This window comes from Nicotiana tomentosiformis, chromosome 6 (assembly GCF_000390325.3).
Source record: "Nicotiana tomentosiformis chromosome 6, ASM39032v3, whole genome shotgun sequence".
Classification (NCBI taxonomy): Eukaryota; Viridiplantae; Streptophyta; class Magnoliopsida; order Solanales; family Solanaceae; genus Nicotiana; species Nicotiana tomentosiformis.
In genome coordinates, this window is record NC_090817.1 from 79262517 (window position 1) to 79278318 (window position 15802).

The 15802-nt window shown below is 37.8% G+C and overlaps 1 non-coding gene across 1 annotated transcript; it reads right to left on the reverse strand.

Moving 5' to 3' along the window:
- Window positions 1-14574: 14574 nt before the first annotated feature.
- On the reverse strand, window positions 14575-14681 carry LOC117274927 (small nucleolar RNA R71). Its single transcript, XR_004505087.1, has one exon. It is a non-coding gene; the product is annotated as a small nucleolar RNA R71 (small nucleolar RNA).
- Between the last annotated feature and the right edge of the window lie 1121 nt (window positions 14682-15802).

Genomic DNA, 15802 nt, shown 5'->3' on the forward strand with positions numbered 1-15802 from the left:
TTTGTTTAGATTAATTAATTGTTGAAATAAATTGTTGTCCTCTCGAATAAATTTTACAATAAATATTCTTATTCCGGAGGTACATAAGAAAATGTCTTCCTTTCTTGTGGATCGGGCCGAACGCCTCGGCAGGATAGATGCATTTATGGATTGTGCCGCACGTCCCTCGGCAGTGTACACGAAACTCTGGATCGGGCCGTACGACCTCGGCAGAAATCGTGCTTAATAATAATAATAATAATAATTACACGATACTTGGACAGTTTATTACAACTTGTAAAGCTATTTGATAAATTGGGAATTTATTGAAATTGAATTGCGCTTGTAAAGGTATTTGATAAATTGAAATTTATTGAAATTGAATTGCAGCTTGTAAAACTATTTGATAAATTGAAAATTTATTGAAATTGAATTGCAGCTTGTAAAGCTATTTGATAAATTGGAATTTTTTTACTGAAATTGAAGGATTTAATTAATATATTGAGAATTATTAAAATTGAAGGAATTTAATTACTTATGCTGGTTGAATAAAATTATTGTTAACTCTGTGAATCACGATGATATAAATATTTCTATTTTCACGATTATTTAATGTTATTGACCCATAGTGAGTGTCATAGTCGGTCATCTTGTCTCTACCTCTTCGAGATTAGGCTTGATACTTACTGGGTACACGTTATTTTCGTACTCATACTGCACTTGCTGCACATTTTATTGTGCAGGTACATATATGTATAGCGGCCTTGTGGGCGCAAAGGTGTGGTTAATAATTGTGGGGACATAGGTGAGCTGCATTCTATATTACGATCTGGAGCTAACAGAGTCTCCTTCAAAGTTATTATATTTTCCTGTCTAATTTGTATTCTAGATAGATGCTGTATTTTATTTTAATTCCCTAGTAAATGCTCATGCACTTGTGACACCGGGTTTTGGGATGATTATGGGTTGCACTGTATTGGAAATTTTTAAAGATATTAGTACGTATTTGGTAAATGTCATCTTCTGCTATTTAATTGAGAGGAACAACTATGACTTCAAAAATATTAAAATGAGAATTTATTTAGTATTTATTGTTGGTTAGTCTAACAACGGTGTCCGGCGCCATCACAACCTATAGGTGAAATTAGGTCGTGACATGTAAATTGTATCATGGCTACGTTAAAATTTTTGTGGCACCCGGAGCCTCTAAATCATGGATCCGCCTCTGCCCACAAGAATACTCATTTATATATCTAATAGATGGATGCGAAAGCCTTTTACAATCACAATTATTTATAATTATTTTTAAATGATTAAAACCATGCATGAAATAAAATCTTCACATTAACCATTTTTAATAATTGAAAATGCATAAAGTAACAATATTTCTTTCATGCATGCATGTCATATGAATAACCCTCAATTTCAACTCCAAAAGAACAACAGTTATCCATGGAATCTCTAAGGCACAAGAATAGAAATAAATACTTGGGATAATTTTCGACTAAGAATGTAAGAACAACATACACAGCTAATACAAAATAGAAGTGGTGCCTCACCATATACCTCGAAAGGAGAGTCATCCTAGCCATGTCTGCTCATCACGTACCATATCTCATCCTGAAATATGTAAAGTACGCGATGCCTTGGAGAGGGGCCACCGAGGGGGCGAGTACACCATCACATTACTAAATAAATGTCATAGACTTTCTCTAACTCAAGTTCCTAGGATAATGCTTTACAAAAATAATGCAACCAATATTTGATAAAAAGCAATAAATAATTATATGAGTTTATGCTCTTTTTCATTTTAAATAAAAAGACTAGTTGAATATAAATAATGATATAAGCTTTTTATAATATTTATATCAGTCCATGATTTTAATAGAAATCATACAAAATCATTTCAAGTTGCATTGAGTCATTGAAATTATTTTCGGCTCCTTATGCCTAAAAATAAGAAAGTCCTCTGTTACCTTTCACCTAGTATACCACTACTAGAAAATAACTTTTTTCCGACTACCAAAATAGTCGAAAAAGTTTTTATTCTAACTACTTTCCGACTGTTTTTAAGTAGTTGAAAAATGGTACGTCGAAAGATTTATTCTGCCAAAAATTCGAAAAAGTAGGTATTTTCCTACTAAATTATTCGGAATATTAATTAAATAATTATTTATTTTTAAAATCATTTCCGACGTTTGTAGTCGGAATGTTCTATAAAAAATAATTATTTATTAAATACTTCGGTTATTGTAGTCGGAACAGAGGTATGAATTTGTTTTTTTTTTTGCCGAATACGGTAGTCGGAAATTTTAATTTTTTGAAAATTTTCAATAAACTTGTCGACTACTGTAGTCGAAAAAGTCATCATTTTTGGGTAAACTTTTTGACTGCATTAGTCAAAAAATTGGGTATAGTTTTGGCAAAATTCTACTATTTTATTAGCTACACCACCTGCCAAATAACCAATACAATAAACAACCTAATAATCCAACTGATTCCAACCAATCAACTCCAACCAAAATTCAAATTACTAAAGTATTCAACAAACAAACATTCAAACTCAATTAAATAATATCAAACTAAAGCATTAATCAAAGTCTAAATACTCAAAATCATTCTAATCAAGTCTAATCAGCTAATAGATATTGATACTAATATAATAAAGTCTAAATATACCACAATGTCCAAACTTACCATTGAGTCTAAATATAAAGTCTAAACATCCAAAAATAACAAACAACCATAGCACACTACTCCTCATCAGATTCTGTCTCTTCATCATCATAAGATTGGGCATGTGCTTTTTCATGAACTTATCCATTTTAGCAAAGTGAGTTTCGGCTATTTCACACCGTCTCGACAACAATTCAATCCGCTTTCCAATCGCTTCCATTTCTTACTAAATTGATGGAGGAATATATAACAAACAACAAAGTCTGAGTAAGCCTATTTACACCACTTCTGCTTCCAATACCTCTTGCACGCTAATCCTCCTCTTCTTCTTTGTCAATTAGTTGAACTAATTACCTTTTGTCTTCTATCTGATCATTGAACCAAATAAACCAATGCACATGTTTATACAAAAGATAAGAAAAAGAAACACAAATAAACCAACTATTACATTTCACTTGTCTGCCAAACGTTATACTTTAGGTTTATGAACAAAATTATTTTTATTTGGTCCTTTAATTTATGCAAATGACTAGCAACCCCTATTGTCAATTCCCCATGTGCCAGCTGGTCATCCTAATCTTCATTCCTAAATTTTACTAGTATTGACTGTATGGATACACTTATGAATTCAAGAAATCAGCTTTAATTCTCTTTCTTTCTGTTTTTGCCAAGTTTCCTTTTTCTTCATTTCTTAGGCTTTGTTGCTACTATAATATAACATATAGTTGTAATTAATTTTAATTATGGCTTGGCTACTGTGAAAAATAAAATATTTAACTAGTCATCTAATTTCCAAAATGTGCTTTATTGTTTTTAAGGTTACAGGCTTCAATCCCCCTTGAAGGATACTTTTGCAAGCAATATTTATAGTTTGTGTCATTGCCAAAATAGAAACGTGGAATTAAGATATATATCAAAGGCTAAATTTTATGAGCACAAGACTTATCAACTCTGTCTTACTTGTATATGCAGTTATCGAACTATGTTTTTCACTGGATACCCAACTGAACCAACCACGAAATCTATAGTGATGCGCTCCCATTTCTACTGCAGTATAACCATCTGCTGAAGTAAGCCACTTGGCCTATGGTGCTTATACTTAACCTGCTGAAAATTCAGACATCTAGCCACATACTCAACTATGTTCTTCTTCATCAACTGCCACCAGTAATGTTGCCTCAGGTCATAATTCATCTTCGTGGCATCTAGATGAATAGAATACTACGAACGGTGTGCCTCATCTAGAATCGTCTCCCTCAGGCCATCAACATTAGGAACATATAAACGACCCTGGAGTCGCAAAATACCATCATCATCGGTAGTAACCTCCTTAGAATCACCCTGTAGCACCGTCTCTCTAAGGACCAGCAAGTGCGGATCATCATACTAACGAGCCTTGATCCGCTCGAATAAAGAAGACTGAGCCACAACACATGCAAGAACTCGACTTTGCTCTGAAATATCCAACCTCATAAGTCGGTTAGCTAAGGACTGGATGTCCAAATCCACTCGCATATCCTCCACTGAAATGAATGCCAAAATCCCCATATGCTCAGCCTTTCTACTCAAGGCATCCGCGGCCATATTCGCCTTGTTCGGATGATAGATGATGGTAATATCATAATCCTTCAGTAACTCAAGCCACCTGCGTTGCGTCATATTAAGATCCCTCTAATGAAACAAATAATACAAACTGCGGTGATCAATGTAGACCTCGCACGACACTCCATAATGATGATGCCTCCAAATCTTGAGAGCATGAACTATCACAACCAACTCCAAATCATGCACATGGTAATTCTTCTCATGGGGCTTCAATTGATATGAAGCATATATAATAACTCGCCTCTCCTGTATCAATATACAACCCAAAACAACGCTTAAAGCGTCACAATACACTGTATACATCCTTAAACCAGACGACAAAACTAACATTGGTGTTATAGTCAATACGGTCTTGAGCTTATAAAAGCTCGCCTTGCAGTCCTCAGACCATATGAACTGAGCACCCTTATGGGTCAATCTAGTCAAAGGAGCTGCAATAGACGAGAATTCCATCACGAACCGACGGTAATAACCTACTAGCCCCGAGAAACTCCTGATCTTGGTCGTGGTGGTAGGACGAGGCCAACTTTGAACTGCCTCGATCTTCTTGGGATCCACCTTAGTACAGTCACCAGATACAACATGCCCTAAGAAAGCCACATAATCTAACCAGAACTTGCACTTGGAGAATGTAACATAAAGCTTTTGTGCCTGCAAGGTTTGAAGTACTATCCTTAAATGATGCTCGTTCTCCTCCATGCTACGTGAGTAGATCAATACGTCATCAATGAAGACAATGACAAATGAGTCAAGACGTGGCCTGAACACCTGATTCATCAAATCCATAAACATCACCAGGGCGTTAGTCAAGCCAACGGGCATCCCTAGAAACTCATAATGCCCATATCTAATCCGGAAAGCCATCTTCAAAATATCTGAAGCACTAATCCCCAGCTGATGATACCAAGATCTCAAGTCGGTCTTCAAGAACACTCTAGCACCATCAAACTGATAAAAAAATCATCACTTCATGGAAACGGGTACTAATTCTTGACGGTAAACTTATTCAGCTGGCGGTAATTAATGCACATCCGCATACTCTCATACTTCTTCTTCATAAATAATACTTGTGCACCCCAAGGCGACACTCTCATCCTGATGAATCCCTTCTCAAGAAACTCCTGAAGCTGCTCCTTCAACCCTCTCTAATCCACTAGAGCCATGCGATAAGGCAGAACAGAGATAGGTTGGGTGCCCAGTAACAAATCAATGTTGAAATCGATATCCCGATCTGGTGGCATACTCGGTAGATCAGTAGGAAATACATTGGAAAACTCCCTCACCATAGGCACCAAATCTATCGTGGGAGTCTCCACAGCAGTAGCACGAACAAGGGAAGATAGGCCAAACAACCTTTCTTAAACATATATCGAGCCTTTAAGAAAGAGATAACCCGACTGGATGTGCCAATAGATGAACCCCTCCACTCTAACCTAGGAAACTTTGGCATCGCCAAGGTAACAATATTGGTATGGCAATCGAGAATGACATGGTACGGAGACAACCGGTCCATGCCCGGATAACCATAAAGTCAATCAAATCGAGCAATAGACTCTGGTCTCATAACCACAGAAAGTCACTACACAGGATAGGTAAACCCGATCCACAATAACAAAATCACCCACGGGTGTGGACACATATACAAGAATACCCATGGGCTCACGAGATACATCCAAATAAGGAGCAAATAGAGAAGAGACATAGGAATAAGTAGACCTTGGATCAAATAGTACCAAAGCATCCCTACTGCAGACAGAAATAGTACATGTGATCACTGCATCTGAGGCGACTGTCTCTGGTCTAGCTGGGAAGGCGTAGAATCTAGCCAGGGCGCCACCTGACTGCCCTCCAATTATAGGGCGACCCTTACCCACCTTCCCTCTGCCGTTTCCCAGCCAGGCTAGTAGTGCAGAAACTGGTGCGGTGATTATGGGCCGATGGTCCTTCTATAGTGCTTTGCTTCAGAGTCTGCGACAAAACCTCTTCACGTGTCCTAACTCCCCGTACTCAAAGCAACCTCTCTGAGCTGAGAACTGGTGACTCTAAGTTTGATCTTAATAGCCTGAATACCTACTGGAGGAACCCTGAATAGCTGGCGGATGGTAAGTACTCTCTGGAATAGCGCTAAAGTAGGGTCACGCTGGAGAAACCTAAGTAGGTTGTGGTGCTGAATACATGGGCCTACTAGGATGGACCCTCATAAATTGACCTATGCCCCCAGACGGGGCGTCACTGAATCCACCAAAATTCTAAGGTCGCCTATCCCTCGTCACAAATGCTCTGCTCTAGTTGCGGATACGCTCGTTCCTCCGAGCTATCTCCATAACCTGGACGAATGGAGTCTCCATATCTGCCTCTCGGTACATAAAAACCTAGATCTCAAGATGCAACCCAAAAATAAACCTCCACACCCTCTCTGCATATGTGGGGAGTATGGGAGCTGCATGACGAGACAAGTTAGTAAATCTCATCTCGTAGTAGGTCACAGACATATGACCCTGCTGGAGCCGCTCAAATTGACCCCGTAGCTCCTTTTGCTGTGAATGTGGAATATACTTCTCCAAGAAGAGATGTGTAAATTGATCCCAAGTAAAAGGAGGTGAACCTGCTAGCCTACTCTAGAGATAAGACTACCACCATGTACGGGCCTTACCCTCTAGCTGAAATGTAGTGAAGTCCACCCCATTGGACTCCACGACTCCCATGTTGTGCAACCTCTACTTGCAACGGTCAATGAAATCCTTGGGTCCTCTAATTGCTCAGCGCTAAAGACAAGAGGATGAAGCCTAGTCTATCTACTGGAGATAGCCCAACTTGGGTCATAGAATGCATGAACTACAACATACGATCCATGACCTCCTGAAAGTCCGATATGGTCATAAAATTTGTTGGGGCCGACTCAGCTGGAGGTGCCTCATGCTGCTCCTCAATAACATAATCCTCCACCGTATCTACTGGTAGTAATACATGAGCAACTCTAGGACACCCTTGTCCTCTAGTAGGAGCAGTGGCCCTCCCTCGGCCTCTGCCTCTGCATCTAACAATAGGGGAAGCAACCCCTCTGCCGCCAGGTACAGCCGTCGTGTGCGTTCTCACCATTTGTGAGAGAATAAGGGAAATATACTTAGGATAAAATCAATTGCATGATAGAATATGAAGAAAGAGAAGTTTCCTAACACCCTATGGCCTCTTGAAGATAAGTACGGACGTCTCTACGCCGATTCACAAGACTCTACTAGGTCTGCTCATGACTCGTGAAACCTATCTGAAACCTGGCTATGCTACCAAATTGTCATGACCCAAATCCCATAATAGGTCATGATGACGCACATTGATGTGTTAGGCAAGCCAACACGCGAATCTCCAACTTAATTATCCATTTTAACTTTTAAAATCAGATAATTTATTAGATAAATAGAATTAAAACTAGAACTTGTGGAAACATATGTTCTTCTGTACCAAAATATCGAGTATGAATAACACACAAAATATAGTGACAACAATATCAGGTACAACTGAGAACTTCCACTAGAAATTTCCCAAAATCCAGTGTCACAAGTGCATGAGTAATCTAGAGAATATACAAACCGTTACAGCTACTGTCTGAAATAAAATAGACAGAAATAATAAATATGATAAGAGGGAGACTCTGGGTGATGCAGATCAAAGCATGGAGGGCAATTCACCACTAAGTCTTCGTAAAGTGCGTATGTGCGCTTGTATGACCACCCAAAGTACCTGTCTCAGTACCTGCACAATCAGTGCAAAAGTTTACTATGAGTACGTAAATCAACACGTACCCAGTAAGTATCTAGTCTAACCTCGAAGAAGTAGTGACGAGGGGTTGACTTCAACACTTACTAGTAAGGTGCATAACGTAGGCATGCATGAAACACAACAAGTAGCAACGAGACAGATAATATTTAATAATAAATTTTCATACATGAATTATTACGAAATTATTAAAATTCCATAACCGGCTTTGAAGGCACTACATCAACTGATACCAATACCAAATCAAATCTATAGTATTATGCACGAGTCTGTCGAGGCGAACGACCCGATCCCATAAGAATAGTAATACATAATACCACCGAGGAAAACGATTCGATCCCATAAGATTAATTTACAACACTGCTGAGGCGAATGGCCCGATCCCATAAGAATAGTCTGTAATACCGCCGAGGCAAATGGCCCGATCCCATAAGAATAGAGAAACTCTCTCACTCATGAAAATATATGCGAGTCGAGATGACATGGAACTACCGTTCATCAAATATTTCACAATTTCAAAGTAATAGACTCGGTCAATATTTTTATTCTAGTAAATTTAAGAAATCAAACAAACAAGATTAATTCAAATAATATATTTAAAGCATGATGTGAATCTAAGCGGACATAAATATGAATCTAGCTACATACAGACTCTCGTCACCTCATACGTACGTAGCGCCCACAACAAGTAGCACGCAATAATTAATAGACCTACGGGGATAGTTCCCTCTTGCAAGAATAGGCAAGAGATTTACCTCACTTCCAAGCTCACTACTCGGCTCTTAAACCTCACTAGTAGCCTCAAATTGACGCCGAGAAATCTCAAACCAGTCAAAGTCATATAAACTAATCAATATATGCCCTAAGTTTATAATTTAACTATTACAGTAATCTCCCAACCCAACTCGGGAAGTAAACAAAAGTCAACCAAGGGCCCACGTGCCCAAATTCTAAAAAATTTTGAAGATAAACGTTACCCATGATATTACGAACTCAAATATATAATTTATTCCAAATTCCATAATCAATTTCGTGGTCAAATTCTATTTTTACTAAACCATAGGTTTTCCAACAAAATCCCGTAATTTTACTAATTTCTATGTTAAAATCTACTCACAATCCATGTATTTAACTCATAATTGGTATAAATCACTTACCTTGTGATGTTTTAATGCAAATGGCCCTCAAAAGAGCTCTCATATTCGTCCAAACCCAAGTGAAAAGTGTGAGAAATGAGCTAAGTCCCGAAATAAATTGTAATCTACCCAGGTCTTTCCTATTCGTGATCGTGGAAAACCCATCGCGATCGTGAAGGCCAAAAGTTCCATCTGCCTAAAATCCTCTTCGCGCTCGCGACCTCCCAGTTGCGTTCGCAATGAACAATCCCCAACCCTTCCGCATTTGCGGTCCCCCAGCCGCGTTCACAAAGGCCAACAACCTTCTAACCCAATTCAGCCTCAGCCTTCTCCGTGTTCGCGGAGATGGTTCCGTATTTGCATAGACGAACCAGATTCTCCATCGCGTTCACGTAGAATAAAATCTCAGACCACTCTACAACCTCCTTCGCAATCACGGGACTACCTTCGCGATCGCAAAGCACACCAGCAAACCGGTAATATTAACCAATTTCAACTTTGCTCCAAGTGGTCTGGAACACACCGAGCCACCCGTAACCCCGTCCAAATGTAACAACAAGTCCATAAAATTACTACTGGCCTAATCGAAGTCTCAGTACATGTAAAATAACATCAAAACTAAGAATTACATCTCAACACCAAATTAATCAACCTTGGAACTTCAAACTTTTTCTATCTCCGAACGCGACGAATCATACTTAGACAACTCAAAATGACGTCAAATTTTACGCACAAGTCACAAATCACTATAAAAACCTATTCTAAGGCTCGGAACCTTAAAGGATATCAATAGCACCAAAGTCTATTTCAAATCAAACTTAGAAAACTATAAAACCTTCAATACGCCAATTTTCAACAATAAGCGCCAAAACACTTTTGTTCCACCCGAAACTCGATCCGAATATATGTACAAGTCTAAAATTATTATACGAGCCTAGTGAAACCTTCAAATCCCTATCCAAGATCGTTTACTCAAAGTGTTGACTCAAGTCAAACTTAGCTACCTTAGGCCTCTATTATGGAACTAAGTGTTCTGAATTCAACCTGAACCCTTCCAAAACCAAACCAATCATTCCCGCAAGTCATAAAACAGTAAAAGCATATACGAAAAGTCTTAAATAAGGGAATGAGGTTTTATAAAGAAAAATAGCCGGTCGAGTCGTTACATGTGTAGAGTTGGGAAGAATTTGTTGTTCGCGATTGCGGTAGGGGATTCACGATCGCGGTTTGTGATCTGATTGAGCTTCACGTGGTGAGGATCACAAACACAATGTGTAGCAGGGGGCCAGGCCTGGGTTGGAATTTTGATCTTCGCGATCGCGTGTGGTTATCCACGATCGCGTACTTGTGTGTTCTGGGGCGGAGATTTTGGCCTCCGCGCTCATGGGACTAGGTCTGGTTTGCTATTGTTCGCGATCGCGTAGAAGGAAATTCTTGTGGTGAAATTGTTGTCCTTCGCGATCGCAATGATATTTCTGCGATCGCGGAGAGGAAGGACCTTGGTAGAATATAAGTTAGCAAATCAGGAATTTGCTCATTTCAACTCATTTCTCTCTTGCTAAGACGATTTTAGGCGATTTGGATGAGCCATTTTCATCATCTATCATAATGTAAGTGATTCCAACTTATTATGAGTTAAATACATGGATTATATGTGGATTTAAACATGAAAATTGGTAGAAATAATGGAATTATTGAAGAAAATCTAGAAATGGTATTTTTGAGTGTTGATCACGAAATTGGACATAAAATTGGGAATAAATTATATATTTGAGTTCTTGATGATATGGGTAATATTTATCTTCGAATATTTTGAAATTCGGGAGCGTATGCCCGGGGGTTGAATTTGTTGACTTTTCATGGGGAGTTGAGAATTTCTTCTAATTGTTAAATTATGAGTCTTTGAGTATATTTTGATTGGTTTCTACATTCTTTGACTAGTTTCAGATCGTTTGGCATTGGTTTGAGGTGTTAGAGAGGCGTTGGGGTCGTTTATCGGATTTGGGAGCGAGGTAAGTCTCATGTCTAACCTTGTAAGATGGAATTTACCCTATAGGTGCTATATTTGGCTTTGTGCTACGTGTTATGGGAGCTATGTAAGACCAATAAGACCAATATGTAAGGATCAAACTCGGAAGGCTTTCGTTTAATATTTTCATTGAATAATAAATAATGCTTCAAATTAATTTACAAGTTTATTTTTTTTATTTTTTTTATTTTTGAACTTGCAAATTAAAAGTTTACAACAATTATAAAAAATAAGAAAGAGTACATCACATGCTTTGCATCATTTTTGTAAGTTCATCATGTCAACATGAGGTTCTTGATTTCCGGCATTGCTTGAATCGGATCCATAAACCATTATATCTCTAATATTTTTGTCCTCCGCTTCATCTACCTCTTCATGCCCTTGATTTCGCCGTTCTGATCTTATCCAATCTCTGAAGCACACTAGAATTTCCAAAACGTTGCTGCCCAATGAATGATGAATATCTCCTAATTGCTGCCTTGCTTGGCTAAATGCGTTCTCTGATGTGACTGTTGAAATCGGAACATTTAGCACGTCTCGAGCCATGGCCGAAAGAATAGGAAATTGGTTTGAGTTGCTCCTCCACCAACCCAGTGGTAGAAATTTCTTTGTGTGGGGCTCTGGTGACTTTTGCAAGTAGAATTGGAGTTCATCAATGTTCCTGCTACTGGTTTGTTGATGCTCTCCTAGTGTAGACCAAATCAAATAATCTTCAAAACCATCATTATCCTCCAAAGCACCGAATGCAAATGTTGAAACTGAATTTGAAGGAATATTTGCATCTACAACATCAGAAGCATCAACAATGTTAGCATAATAATTATATAAAGTTTGTGTAGATCAGAAATACAAGTTTCAACATCAGGGGTTTCAATTGGTCCAATATCCATATAAACATATAAAATAGTGATTAATTGGCGACAAGTGGCTATTTTGATAGAAGGGTTTAAAATAGCACCAATTAGGTAAATAGGGGGAGTTGGGTAGAAATATTTCTTAAATTTATCTAGCATAGGTTCAACAACAGAAGAATGCCCTTCTTTCTTCTTCAAATTATGGAGTAAAAAAGAAATTTCAGCAATATGAGCTAAACCATTTGCAATAGTAGGATAATAAAAATTTTGTAATTTTTTTACAACATCTTCAATGACATCCCAAGTTCTAGACGTTAACCAACGGTTATGATCAGTACAATAAGAATTAGCAACTTCAGTTATAGGCATTTTATATTTATGACAACATCTTAAGAATAAATAAGTATAATTCCACCTAGTAACTAGTTCTTCAGGCATGAGTCTTGGTTTTAGTTCATACTGTACATATTTTTTCTTAAATGCATTTAATCTAGCACTTCTATTATTTCCTTGAATTACACCAACATCTCTTCTTACTAAAGTGATCTCATCTCTAAATAATTCAAGTACACTCTTCACAATTAAATTATAAATATGACATGCACACCTAACATTAAATATTTTAGGAACCGATGGGTGTGGATGAAATTTTAATATTGTAATAGCAGAATTGTTGTTAGAAGCATTATCAAATGACATACACAAAATATTTTCTTGAAAGATTGTAAAATATAACAACTTCATGGATAGTATTACTTATAAATGCACCAGTATGACTTTGATCTTCATCATATTTAAAAGCAATAATATATTTTTGCATACAAAAATTATCATCTATCCAATGGCATGTAACAGTCAAATAATTATTTCCATTAACAGCACGACCAATATCAGAAGTAAGAGAAACTTTACAAGAAAGACTGGCAAACAAATAACGGATATATGTATGATATTGTCCCAAAAGCCAAAAGATATCAGCTCTACAAGTACTTTTAGGAATACCTTTAAATAAAGGGTTATAAATTCTTTGAATATAAGTAACAAGATACGGTGAAGCAACAAAACTAAAAGGTAAATAACCTAAAACAATTATTTTAGCTAATTCTTCCCGATCTTTCGCTAAATCGTATTTACCCATTAAACCGCCAGTATCTGGGTTAAGTTTTTGTTGCCCACCTTCCACATCACCACCCCATGCGATAGGGTGGTTATCTACCACATGCCTACGAAGTTGACCAGTTCCCCCTTGCTTACCTTCAGTCTCATGTTTATAAACTTCCTTACCAATTTGACATCTTACATAATTTTTATCTTCTTCTAGTCATTCAAAAAACTTCCAATACTTACTTCTTAATCTTCGATTCCTCTGAATAGGGAGGGGAGGCCTACATGTATTACCATGACCTCCACCCCTAATATTTTGAATTTGACTAGCATTACCAGGTGTATCTGGTGGTGTTTCAAGATTATCAGGTGATTGAATATCATCTAAATTATCATCTATACCATAATTTTTTTGAAGTTGCTCATAATCTACATTTAAATTTATAGGTGAACTTTCAGAAATATGCGTAAAGCTACTAGAAGAACCAACACCACCTCTTGATTTTTTAGAAGTCTTACTCTTACTACTACCACCCCTACTAGTACACCCTTTTTTGGCTGCTCTAAATATATCCATTATGTAAATTAAATTAATAATTTTAAATAATAAAATAAAAATATACACCAAAGAAGAGAAAGAGATGGAATGAGTGTACCGGAATTCCGGATGCCGCACTAAATTTGATATCAAACTTCAGTTGATAGACCGATACTTGATATTTGATGATATTGAATATTGATACCACACTTTACTTGAATACTTGATATTTGATAATTATAATTTTGTCGTGACTAAAGTAAATATTTGATGAAACTTGACAAAAAATGGTCGTTGCCCAACGGTCATTTTTGAATTTGACCGTTGGCAACAGTCAAAAAAAAAATTACAACGGTAACCGGGCTGGACCGGGTTGTAGCCCGGTAAAAACCTGGTAAAGGAAAACCGGGCTAACCGGGTTTCGGGGCATTGGTTACCAAAAATTGTTCGTTCCTGTCCGGCTCCCCCCCCCCAAACCCTCCCACCCCTTATTGTACCGGGTCAAACCGGGCTATTATTGTGCTGGCCCGACCCGATTAACAGGTATACCAAGGAGTATCTAGTGTGCGACCTCCTCCAATCGTGACCAATAATTTTGAGATCAAGCAAGGGCTACTTTAGACCATTCAGAACAATTGTGTCTTCCGAGGCAAACCCAACGAAGATCCAAATACTCATTTGATGGATTTTGATGAGATTATGAATAACTTCCAACATAACATGGTATCGAAAGATGCTATCTACTTAAGGTCATTTCCTTTTTCACTGAGGGAAGATGCTAAGCACTGGTTGCGGAGTTTGCCGACTGAGTCAATTCAAACTTGGGAAGACATGACAAAGAAGTTCCTTGAAGACTATTTTTCAGCTGCAAAAATAGGGAAAATTCGAAGAGAGATCCACAACTTCGAGCAGAAAGATACCGAAACGGTGTTTGAAGCGTGGGAAAGATTTAAGGATATTGTGAGAAAAAGTCATCATCATAGAGTAGAATGGATGCAACTCCATGATTTCTGGGATGGGCTCACCCTCTGGGAGGGGGGGCGCTAAACAACGCAGTTGGAGGTCCTCTTATGAAGAAAACTCCTGAGGAGATTGTTGCAATTCTACAACAACAACAATAACAACCCAGTATAATCCCACTAGTGGGGTCTGGGGAGGGTAGTGTGTACGCAGACCTTACTCCTACCCAGAGATAGAGAGGTTTTTTCCGATAGACCCTCGGCTCCCTCCCTCCAAGAACTCCCCACCTTGCTCTTGGGGTGACTCGAACTCACAACCTCTTGGTTGGAAGTGGATGATGCTCACCACTAAAGCAACCCACTCTTGTCAGATTGTTGCAATTCTAAATGAATTATATGAAGATGAAAATCAATGGCCTGGAGATGATTACGAGAGAAGGAAAAAGGTTGGGGTACATCAAATGGATTCTAACACATTAATGCAAGCCCAGCTAGACACCATGGCTAGAGAGATAAGAAAGTTAACCTTAGCCACTATCCAGAGCCAGTCATCCTCGATTTGTGATATTTGTGAAATTACCCCTTAGGATTGATATTGTTTCGTGATAATTATGATGTATGGAAGCCGCGTACGCAAAGTGACGAGTGTGTACACGGGCTAAATGTGAAAATTTACTAGTTTTAGCCATGTAGATTCCTTTCATGCCTTAATTGAGTTATCTTAACATGTTATATTCATCATCATTAGTCTATTTTCACATGTTCTACTTATCTTATCTCTTACTTGTTAATTTCTCTACATGTTTAGTTGAAGTTCTTGTTTCCTTTATTCCATATTCATTATGTAACCGTTGAATTCTTTACTTGAAGTTGTTATTCTTGGAATATCTTATTGTTAAAAATGGTATTGAGGTATAAAGTTCGTAATTCACATTGAGGCAAAGTGTTAAGTCGTGAAATACTATTCTTGTTGAGTTATTCACTTCTGATTATTATTGTTGAGACTCTTGTGTACATTGTGCTTGAGCCATGGGCTATTTATTGTGTAAACATTGTTGTTGTTGGTTTCTTTGACAAGTTGTGATATTGGGCACTTGAGATACAATTTTTGATACGTTATGATATTGATACACATGCGGCGGTATACA